The sequence below is a fragment of the Protopterus annectens genome, chromosome 1.part1 (genome assembly GCF_019279795.1).
Source record: "Protopterus annectens isolate FY-2018-M chromosome 1.part1, PAN1.0, whole genome shotgun sequence".
Lineage (NCBI taxonomy): Eukaryota > Metazoa > Chordata > Ceratodontiformes > Protopteridae > Protopterus > Protopterus annectens.
In genome coordinates, this window is record NC_056726.1 from 1,269,735,048 (window position 1) to 1,269,747,723 (window position 12,676).

The window sequence follows — 12,676 nt, forward strand, 5'->3', positions numbered from 1 at the left end:
TCAACCAATCAGCTCACATATCCTGATCTGTCAAATTTAAATTGAAAACACATATTAAAAAAAGTATTAAAAACCTTCATGCCTGAATCATGACATAAAAAACTTAAATTCACATACAAATCTTGGGCTTCTAGCATCTAAAAAATACAAGTATAAATACAGATATAGAGGCAATTTCAGCATATTATAAAACTAAAAAAGATATAAATATACCTGTACACTAATCATATCCTTGCTAATCACATTCAGCATGATATATGTATTTACTGTGCATAAAAAATGTTTCATATTATAAAGCTAAAAAGACAGAAAAGCTCATACATTGACTATATAAGGCGTTGGCTGAAATTTAGCAAAATATATACAGCTATAATATATCAACCATTATTTAACAGAAAGTATATTTATATCTTTTTTTAGTCTTATAATATGCTGAAATTGCCTATATATCTATATTTATACTTGTATTTTTAAGATGCTAGAAGCCCAGGATTTGTATGTGAATTGTAAGTTTTTTAAGTCATGATTCAGGCATGAAGGTTTTTAATACGTTTTCTAATATGTGTTTTCACTTTAAATTTGATAGATCACGATATGTGAGCTGATTGGTTGATGCTTTATATTTAAATGAATTTTGACCACCTTGTCCTTTATTGTCTAATGAAGCTCTATGTGAAAGCGCTAACCTATTTTTAACAAATAAATTTATTTTTATATGACTGAACTGTCAAATTGCTTGCCTGGTTCTTGGACTGCCCTTGGATACTTTTTTGGTTTTACAAATAGTAGTATGACCAAGAGCAAGGCTGTTAGGTGTGGCTCACACAATGACACCAAATAAATATGCAAGTACTCTCAGAATTTAAATATCTCTACACAGATCAGCCACAATGAAAGGTTTAAATATATTTAATAATTAAAGAACAAGACAATACTAAATACATACAGTGACAGCAGAGTTCAAAACCACAGGAAGTATTTAAAATAACATTACAGTACACGCTCACACAACTAAAGAAAACATCTGAACTAAACTAACCTTTACTATATTCCTGACTATATGTAAAAGAATGATACTATTCCCTAGAAACTTACTTCATATAGAGCAAGGCAGATGCGGTGAATGGTTTTTGAAAGGTCCAAGACCGAATACAGAATGCTCTTTCTCATTCAGAGACTTCTCAAAATAATATCTCAAATATTACTGCTGGGATAGCTTACATAATGACATCACTTCTTGTCATCTGAGTTCTAGTTCCAAACAACCATTGATGGCAGCTGGTAGCACTTAGCATCTACCTATAAATACATAGATAAGGGCTATTACTCAGATCTTTGGCAGATGCTGGAAATCATAAAACAATTGCATTCCTTCATGCTTTCAAGACCAGTAATTAGTTCACCCTAAAAATTTTACAGAAAGTTTCCCAGTACAGACTTTGTGTCTCCAGCCTAGCCTATAAAGTAATTTAATTTCAGATATTTTTCTAAAGTTTGCTGGTCTGAGGTCAACCCTCTGGTTTCCTCTGTTAACATATACATTTAAACAGTTACAATACTGCATGTACATTTCTGTCCTCTCCAGTAGACCACACTGTGGATGGATTCCAAACACAAGCAATTTATAAAATACCTTTTCAACAGATATGTCTGTACAAACCAGTTTCATATACACATGACATACAATTCTAACACAGTTGTAACACAAGTATCTTTGACATATAATTATTTACAAAATTCCAGCTAGCTGTGCTGGCAGTATCTCCTGAAAAGTTATTTAAAATGAAAGACTGAATGTTTTGTCTTGTCTTACTAGCTTGAAGCTGCCGAAATACAGCTCTGTGTTGGTGCCTAGTAATTAAATGCAGCTGTGCAGATGTGTGTCTGCTGTGCTAAATGCTTTAGTGTCTTGCAAAATAAAAGTCTGGTTAGTGCACATAAACTTTGCAGATTATTAACCTTCTCTGCAATATATTATTATCTTTCTTGCACAGAACTATTAAAGTAACTTGTCTATATAACAGATGACATGTACAATAATGTACAGTTTGCAGGGTTTACTGCCTTCAACAGCTCTAACAGATCTAACAAGAAATCAGATTACATCTCACATATTTACATTCTTATTAAAGCAGTCTTTTGGGAACTCTCAGAGTTATTACTTTGGTATTTTCTGATGTCATTAAACTTTTAGGGGGTCTTTCCTGTTTGATGGTTGGATGGGAGATAGGAAATTCACCCCTGGGATCACATCAGTTGCCCTGCTAGACAGGGGTCTAGGGAAGTAAATATTGTGGGAAGAAATAGCCAGGGAATTGTTATGGCTAGCCTTGTATAGACCCTAGGGCCGATAGCCTAGTACCAACCTATGAGAATGTTTCTGTGTGAAAGCAGTCTTTCGATGATGTCATGCAGTCTGTTAATAAGCTCCTTTATATTCTTGTTTCAAGATTAATTACGTGACAGTTCAGCTTGCCTCCAACTCGGTTCCTTCCTTGCACCTGGGTTTTTATATGTAATCCTTGAAGCTTGCATTAAACACTGAACTTATCCTTATCAGCATTTTTTCAAGCTGTACCAGAACTTTCAGTGTTACATTTTACACATGAATGCTATTTAGCAGAGAACAGTTTAACCCTTTCATATATGTATGCCAGCAAACAGAAATGAATGTATCTAACTGAGTATATTATTCCTACATATATTATAGCAACAGAAGTGTACATGCATCTAACTAGCAAACAAAAGTACATGCATTTATAAATCTCTAAATATATATTTCTAACAGTTCATAGGTTCATAGGTAGGTACTAGGCTATCAGCCCAAGGGCCTAAGTAGGGCTAGCCAACAAGGTTCTCTGGCTTATGCCACCCAAGAAAGTTATTTTCCTGTGCCCCTGTCGAGCAGAGCCACAGAAGTGATCCCCAGTGTGTATTTCCTATTTCCCATCCACTCGGTTCCCTCTGTTTTTGTTTTATTAAAAATACAAAACAGTCTACATTAGTTTGTACTTTTTAGTGAAGTCATAATTTTTATTGCTATTAATTAGAAACACATTAGGAAACAAAACCTTTAGTTTTCTTTTGATGCAGCAAGTTAAAACAGTTTTATATTGTCAACATAATGATAACCATTACTATCAGAACTGGATGAACTATTTCATTTAACAACTTTTTTCCTCTTGAAGACCATTTTTCAAAATTGTTTTACCAATTATGAGCTGTATTTTGCAATTGCTGAATATGACTTTATACAGTTATGCTTTATACAGTGATTTATTGACAATGTTTGTGGATATTACTGCAAAGGCATTGCAGCCTTGTTTTTTTTAAATAAACACATATGCTATAAATGTCAAACTTTGACTTGTTACTGTACATACAAATGAACAGAGGAGCAATTTCTGTGAAAAGTTTTAAACTTGAATGCAAAATTGTTCATTTACACAGATAAAAAATGTAGTTTATACACTGAAGAATGCTGTTTACATATTAAACTAGTCACTATACAACATACACATGCTTGTACAGATTGTTTTTGTATTTGTACATACATAGCTGTAATGTGCACTCAGCCCAGTTTACAAACTTACTATTAAACTGAAGCCTGCTAATTAAACATTATTGAAACACTAAGATGTATTTCTGGGATTTTTGTCTTACTACCTTATGTGTTGATGGTACCCTAATTGCTTAATGACAATAAAAAAGCACAGTTGTCTTTTAATAATTATTGAATTATTAACGCAAACCATTATGTTTTTTCTTGTACCTTTATTTTAGAGTACTATTTACACTAATATATGTAGAATAATACCTTTTGTTGTCAAGGGACTTGCATAATTTATTTGAACTGCATACCATGGACAATTTACTACTTGTACTCAGAGTAACTGAATTTTTTTTTAACATTTACCTGCAGATTATTAATGACATGTATGCACAATTGTGACGTTTTATTACAATTACCAAATAGGGTTTTTGTAGATGCTTTTGCTTTTTGCTTAGTGCTGCATGTGAATACGTAACAATTATGTTTTAGAAAAACGTAAGCCAACATGGCCTGACAGTCGATCTTCTTTTTGACCTAATAAATTTCAGTACCAGTAACATTTTATCTCTTTAACATTTCTTGTAAACACCCATCTCAGCCTGGGAAATTTCAAGCTCACATGAAAAAAAAATTTCTTACTTTTTTCCTTTCTGCGCATCTCAGACTCTTAAACCATAATGCATTTTTTAACCCCTTCAGCAGCACTTTTTTACCTTCAGTTATATGTTAATACACATGCAACTTGATATTAGAATGTTGTTGTGTCTTTCGGCTTTTCCCGGTTAGGGGTCGCCACAGTGGAACTCCGGTCCGCTAATGATTGGCAGTAGATTTTTACGTGCCGAGTTGCCAGCTCTGAAGCACAACCTTCAACGAAGGTACGCCCATTCACGCATGTCTCCACACAGAAGACGCTCTAGCTGAGAATCGAACAGGACAACGTCTTACTGTGAGGTGACAACGTAAAACACCTAGGCAAATTACAAATATTTATTATAATTCTAACTATGCATAAATTTTAAACTTGGGTTTTATTTGTAGTATTATGTACTCAGTGCAACCTTATATTACTAACATTGCTTTTGAATATCGTTTTTGCTGGAGTCTTTGCTATTATTAATGCAATTATAAAATATTGTAAGAAACAAAATAGATATTGGCTTAACTAACACATGCTTAAAATAGATATATTTACATTATTTACATTTGCTGTTATCTGCCTTTTGCTCTTAGGTTCATAGGTTCATAGGTAGGTACTAGGCTATTGGCCCTAGGGCTTATATAAGCCTTGCCAAAAATGTACCCTGGCTTTTGCCACCCAAGAAAATTATTTTCCTGTGCCCCTGTCGAGCAGAGCCACAGAAGTGATCTCTGGGGTGAATTTCCTATTTCCCATCCAATCATCAATATTTTTCTTGAAGAGTGCTAATGAGGAGCTCTGTTTGCCATAGATAGGTAGTGTGTTCCAGAGTATGGGAAGTCTCTGGGACAGGAATCTATCCCTCCAGCATGTTCTGTTTATTGTGGTGACAAGGTTTAGGTCCCTAGAGCATGTAGCTCGGAGGGATTGGGATTTCTTTAAGTGGAGCATGTCCAACAGCTCTGGGTTTGACATAGCTTTGTATGTTAGGCAGAGATCGCCTCTGAGTAGGTGATATGCGACAGAGTAAAGCTGGAGTTTTTTGAGAAGGTCTGCGTAGGGCATCTGTTTGAGGCCAGTAATCCTCTTTGTGAGGTATTTCTGTGGCCTTTCCAGTTGTTGTAGATGTCTTGTGAGGTACATACCAAAAGGGGTGTTGTACTCTATAATGGGTCTAATGAGTGATGAGTAGAGGGGAACAATGACCTCTTTTTTTATGGATGAGAAACCTTTTGTGATGAGGTGAGCCATGTAGAAGGATTTCCTGACCACTGTGGTGATGTGATTATCAAAGGAGAGACTACTGTCCACCTGTGTCCCAAGGTCTCATCACATTTTCAGCGTTAAGTAGACTACCAGCTATGTGGTAGTTCATTAGTACAGAGTTTTTACCAAAGGGGATGACAATACACTTTCTGGCATTGAGCTTCAGGCCATGGCTTTGACACCAGGTATCTGTCTCAGTGAGGCCCTTTTGTAGTATGTCCACATTGTTAGGAGTTTCGATTATGGCTCCTAGTTTGCAGTCATCTGCAAACTTTGTTAGCCAAAGACCTTCTGTGTTAGCCTATACTTCAGAGAAGTAGATACTAAACAGAAGAGGACCTAGGACTGAACCCTGTGGTACTCCACTTGTCACTGGTCTGAAGTCAGATTTGGAGTCTGCTACTTTCACAGTGTGGATTCTGTCCATTAGCCACTTGGCAACCCATCTTGTGACATAGGGATTTATACCTAGTTTAGTGAGCTTATCTATAATTCCAGAGTGGGGGACGGTGTTAAAAGCCTTGGCGAGATCTAGATAAGCTGTGTGAACCACTTTACCCTCATCTATGACTTTGGTGACTGCTTCAAAGACATCAATCAGGTATAGGAGACATGATCTGCCTTTTACAAATCCGAACTGGGTAGGGTCCAGAGTTTGGAGATTACCAATGCCTTTGTTTATGAGTTCCATGATGATACGTTCCATGGCCTTGCAGACCAGGCTCGTCAGGCTAATGGGCGGTAGTTCCCGGGGTCCATCGTGGCTCCCCCTCTGTGGAGTGGGATAACCGTCGCGGTGCACCATTCAGTGGGCACAAAGCCTGAGGTGAGGCTATGATTGAACATGGTACTTAGGTAGGGTGCCAGTTAATTCTGTAGTTCATGTAGAACGCAGCCTGGGATATTGTCAGGTCCCATGGATGCTGTGTTCTTGGCTTTGGAAAGGGTCTTTTTTACCTGTGCAGCCATGATTACAGGAACTTTGCATTCTTCCAGTATAGAGATGGGCCCTCTTGGGGGTGAGAGGGGGGTAAAGTTAGCACTGAACCTATCTGCCAGGATGTTGGCAATATCAGTTGGTTCTGTATATTTAGTGCCATTGTGCTGTAACTCAGAGCAGATCTGAGTGTTGCCATTGAGATTCTTGACATAGCTATAGAATGCTTTGTGGTTGTCTTTAGAATCAGTGGCAATTTTGTTTTTGTAACTAGCTTTGGAGGATTTTATGATGGATCTCAGCTTCTTACTGAGGTTGACCAGGGAGTTCCTCCAGTCATGGGATTTTAGGCTTTTTTGCAACAGTTTCTTTCTTATGTTGTAGAGTTTGTTTATGGCAGAGGACCACCAGATTGGCTTCCTTTTTTGGAGGATAGCATCTTGATTCTCTTAGGGATAGCATGATCCATGCACTCGTGTAAGTGCTTATAAAGTGCATTTGTGTAGGATTCAGCAGTTGTACCTCTACTGTCCGTCTGCATGGGTGTCATGAAGTTTGCCACTTCTGTCTTAAGAAGTGTGAAGTTGGCTTTGGACAAGTTTTTTATGGTGGTTTCCCTAATTGGAGGTGGGGGCGGGATGTGGATGTCTAGGGTGATTAGCTTGTGGTCGGATCTGACTGATGAGGAATTGACCTCTGGTGTGGAACACTGATTGCCCATGTTGGTAATGACCAGGTCTAGGATATTGCTGCCCCTGGTGGGGGTGTGAATAAGTTGATCCAAGGCATTGGAACTTATGAATTCCAGAAAACGTTGAGCAAATGAATTGGTACATGAGTAGTTTTCCCAGTTAATGGTGGGGTAGTTGAAATCGCCCATTATTAGGGTGTTGGGTTGTACCCTAATACTTTCAAGTGTATCAAGAAATGAGGAGTGGGAATCCTGGGGCATGGCAGGGGGTCTGTAGCAAGCTACAATTTGGATTGCGGTCTTGCCCAGAGTTAGTTGCACTTGGATAATCTCTGCTGCATTATGCTGTGCAACTAGCCTGGAGGTGTGGGTATCCTTAATGAATATGGACACACCTCCACCTTTAGTGCTTCGTTCCGGGTTAGGTGGCCGAAAGGTGTGGTATGAATTATAGCCTGGTAATGCAGGGGTGCTCTCTGAAGCTTTGAACCAGGTCTCTATCACTGCACAGATGTCGATGTTCTCCATTTTAAGGAGTGCCTCGAGTGAGTGAATATTGAGGTTTAGACTTCTAGCACTGAGTAGCATTACCCTCAGATTTTGCTTGCTTGTACCTGTTACGGTGGTGAATTTGTCATTTGAACCTTGCCTAAAAAAGGCACTATAGGGGTGGCAAGTGCCTTAGCCAGTATCCGGAATCCTAAGGGCGACAGGTGCAGGCCATCTCTGGCAAAGCATCGTGGTCTGTCGATCATGTTGTCCCAGGCAGACAAATACTGGATCCCTTTAAAATGACACCAGAAGCTTAACCAATTGTTGAAGTCAGTCATTTTGTCCTTGTACTGTGGTATCATTCTGGGTGATGGCAGGATGCTACTCAGGGCTAGAGTCATACCTGTCTGGGCTACAAGATTGGAGAGCTCCTCCATGTCTCTTTTCATGTAGTCCAGGGAGGTATGTCTCAGGTGATTCACACCAATATGGACAATGACAGTGTCATATTTGTACTTGTTGTGGGGTGACCTGAGTGCATGCATTATGTGGTGGATCCTGGCACCTGACAGGCAGCTGACAGTGACTTTCTCCTTGTTTAGCCTGGTGAGTGGAACATTAGTGTGCCTGACTATAGAGTCAACTATGACTAGAGTGGTGGGTACGTTGTTATGCCTTATGGGTTGTGGTTGAATGGCACACTGAGTTTGTGGGCTGTGTGTCATTTGGGTTGTGTTGGGGGGTGGAGTTTGCTTGCGTTTCTGCTTTGGAGGTCCCTGATGCTTGGGCAGGTTTTTATTGAGAGCCTCCACGAATGTAGGTGTGTGTTTTGTGTTTCTATGTGTGTGTTTTGGTGGTATAGGTTTTGAGGGACAATGTGATGAGTGTGGTGGGGTGCAAGTGTTTACCTTCTCCTCTTGACTGTCCAGTCCAGTCTTGGGTGAAGAGAGCTTTGCTTCCAGTTTGGCTATATAAGTGCATCTCTCACAGGTTGTATTGTTGGGTGGTAGGAGGAGAGGGTTGTCTGTGTACATGAGGCAATTGCTGCATTGCCCCAAGATGCCCAGATTCATCAGGTAGACAGGAGAAATCACCAGGAGCTGACCCTTAGACATGACTGGATAGGTGCTTATTTATTCAGTAGTAAAAACTGCTTTCCTCTAGACAAGTGAGGAAAGTTGAGTGCTGTAGTAATTTGTAGCTTATTTAGTGCTTACAATGAGTTTTGAACAAGTGCTGAGTTCAAAGAAACAGATTTGAGTGCTGAAACTAGAAAACTGGCTAGTTCTAAGAAACAAAATTAAGCTAGAAGGCTTCCCTCCCACATAGAAAGGCTTGGGGGCTCAGAAGCCTACAAACAGTCTAGACCACTTACAGGAAAGGCAGGAAACAAGCTTAAATTGTTTTTTTTTTCCCAGATGCTCTCTTTGTGCACAGTAGGAGTGCCTGAAATCAGAATATGATCTCACTGCACTCAGTTGAGTGAGCAAATGAGATGGGCCCAGAAGGAGTATCCAAACACAAATTTACAAGAGGGGTGGGCAGTTTCAAAGCCACCAAGATTAACAGGGAGGGTGGGTGGGGAACTACTAACTGAAAAAAACAGAGTCAAAACTTCCAGTTCAGTTAATTTTCAATGCAACACAAATAAATTAATTACAATGCTGTATTATTTGAAAAAGTATAGATAAAAGGTACTTAAATTCTCTTATACATCCAGTTGAATACAACTAGATCTTAGCCGGCCAAAGCTGAGGTTTTAGGCAGAAAATATTTCAAAATGTACTACTTAAATAGGCAGTGGCAGGACATCAGTGAATGAGACTACCCCCGTCTGCAATTACTAACGGGCAACACAATTCTTGTGCATTTTAAACAGATGCACTTTAGGTGAAAAGAAAATACATGCATGACAGTCTTGTGACCTTATGTCTTTACTGATTTTAAATACTCTCATTTGGTTTCTATATACTAGAACTCTTCTGTTATTTGAAATGGTGGTTTTGAAATTATTTAACAGCTTACCTTTGAGACACTGCCCCTGCATGTATGCTATGAAAACAGAGTCATACGTTTTACATTACTGTTTAACTGCTAGGTGTCTTGCTTTAACTAAATGAAAGTTACATTAGATCCTGCTGTGTATGCTTAACCATTTTCTAAACATAGAGTAGAATGTCATAAATTATTTTTATTAATGTAGCTAACTGCTGTTGCTTTAACTCTTTACTAACCAGATTATTTTTGTCTTGTGATTCTGCATGGGCTGTCTGATATTTCTCAGTATTCTGTCCTGCTGACTCTATAGCTCTTCTGAAAAAAGTCTTTGCATATGTTGTCTAAACTTTTTGAACTTAGTGTGTCTGTCTCTTAGAAGTTTGTTAAATCTTTTTGTCAGTTCGCCATGAACCGCGTCTCGCCTATGTTCTTGTCTGTTTTGTACTGTGCATTGGTTTTATGCCACTTTTGTCTAACAAGATGTACAGAAGATTCTGTCAATAACTGATTTGACTGTTGTTGTATCTCTGAAATTAACATTTCACATGTGGTGATAGGACATAATGCAAGTGTATGACCATTATCTGGTTGTTTACCATTAACAATAGTACTTTTATGACATTGCACACAGAAAGCAGTTTCATATGACTTGCACAATAAGCATTTACTGTCACACCAGTCATTTTTCTGTTTAAGATACCAGTAAAATATAATGCATTTATGTATTTCCTGCCAACTTGCCCTAATAAGGTTTTACATTTGCTTATATGCTGCTTACACAACTTTTGTAGTCTGTATAAAATCGACACATTAATAGAATGCATGTACATTTACCTGTCCTAAGTTCTGTTTACATTTCTTACTAGCCTGATTTATGGCATTCATGCTATGTAACCACTGGAATGTTCATACCAACCTCCACGTTGACTTCAGCTGTCCAATTCTGAGCATTGTAGATGGTTGGAAAACTTTTGTAGTTACTTAAAAAGCTGGTGAAATGAATCTGGCAGTTACAGATTCAAACTTGAAGTTTTCACCACATTGGAGAATTTATGGCACTACTTACTTCCTGCACAGAAGTCCTTCTCTGAATTCAGGTGTCTGAGGAACTGTACTGCTGCAAACTGTGGAAACTGAAGTGCTCCTATTCTTGACTCAGTTGTGTACATAAATGTTAGTTACTGCACTGTTACTGAAGTGATCTTATACAAGGTACAGGCACCACTCCCCCCATTTTCGAATGCAGGCAAGGCTTCCCATTGAAAAGTTATATAAAATGAAAGATTGAATGTTTTGTCTTGACATACTAGCTTGAAGCTGCCAAAATACAGGGCTGTGTTGGTGCCTAGTAATTAAACACAGATGTGCAGATGTGTGTCAGCTGTGCTAAATGCTTTAGTGCCTTGTAAAATAAAAGTATGGTTAGTGCACATAACCTTTGCAGATTATTAACCTTCTCAGCAATATATTATTATTTTTCTTGTGCAGAACTATTAAAGTAACTTGTCTATATAACAGATGCCACATACAATAATGTACAGTTTGCAGGGTTTACTGTCTTCAAGTTTTCTTCTCAGTACAATATGAAAGGTGTTCTCCAGTAAACAGCTCTAACAGATCTAACAAGAAATCAGATTACATCTCACATATATACATTCTTATAAAAGCAGTCTTTTGGGAACTCTCAAGGTTATTACTTTGGTATTTTCTGATGTCATTAAACTTTTAGGGAGTCTTTCCTGCTTTAGAATGTTTCTGTGTGAAAGCAGTCTTTCGATGATATCATGCAGTCTGTTAATAAGCTCCTTTATGTTTTTGTTTCAAGGTGAATTACGTGACAGTTCAGTTTGCCCCAACTCAGTTCCTTCCTTGCACTTGGGTCCTTATCTATAATCCTTGAAGCTTGCATTAAACACTGAACATTCAGCTTATCCTTATCAGCATTTTTCTCAAGCTGTACCAGAACATTTATGTTACATTTTACACATGAATGCCGTTTAGCTGAAAACAGTTCAACCCTTTAATATATGTATGGCAGCAAACAGAAATGCATGCATTTGACTATATTATTCCTATATATATTATAGCAACAGAAGTGTATATGCATCTAACTAGCAAACAGAAATACATGCATTTATAAATCTATAAATATATATTTCTAACTTCTCCTTTCATCACAGCAACCATTTTGGAAATATTAAGTTTCAGCTGATTATATGTCATTCAGTGGCAGATGCTTTCCAGACCATTTGAGAGTACATTTTAAAAGTCCAAAAGATTATTTCCTGAAGGAAGGAGAAGAAATCAACTTGCTGTCAATGTTGACCTCTCCCCTAGTTAGATCTCTTACAGGTAGAATATACAGAGAAAGTAACCCAGGACCCAAAACATAGTCTTACGGTACACTGCAGTTGATAGGGTATGGAAAAGATGAGGAACTGCTGCCAGAAACCATCTTCTTAGATCATCTGGAAAAAAAGAGATAAACCAGTGGAGGACCATACCTGAGCAACCAGTGTAGTGATGCAGTGGGTCTATATTAGAACATCGAAGTTTTGAAACTTCGAATGTTCTAATATCGACCCCTATTCAGCGAACGCTGAAAATAGTGAAGCTGCAGTACACCAAATTTTTTTTCCTAGGGAAAGAATTTGGTTGGCCGTTTCTGTGGCTTCGCTATTTTTAGCACTGTGGTAGAAAGTTACGGGTCGGGTTCAGGTAAGTGTGCGATTGTGTGGATGTGAGGGTTAGGGCATGGGTTAGGTGAGTTAGGGTTAGGGCACGGGTCAGGTAAGTATGCGATTGTGTGGATGTGAGGGTTTTGGTGGGGTAGGTGAGTTAGGGTTAGGGCGCAGGTCAGGTAAGTGTCCGATTGTGTGGACGTGAGGGTTAGGGCACGTTTGAGGTGAGTGTGCGATAGTGACAGATCTTAGGGTTAGGGTTTGGGTTAAGGTAAGTGGATAGATAGTAGTGTATGTACAGTTTAGTGTAGGGTTAGATGTAGGATTTTAAGTGTATGTGTGTGGATTGCTGTTTTTTTTGGTGTGCTTGTGTTGTGTGTATGTGTTTCAGAACAGCAAATTTTTTCCCTGGGAAAAA

General features: G+C 38.4%; 1 pseudogene; it reads right to left on the bottom strand.

Moving 5' to 3' along the window:
* The window catches only part of LOC122816137, a 57,169-nt pseudogene continuing 44,493 nt past the window's right edge, over window positions 1-12,676 (bottom strand).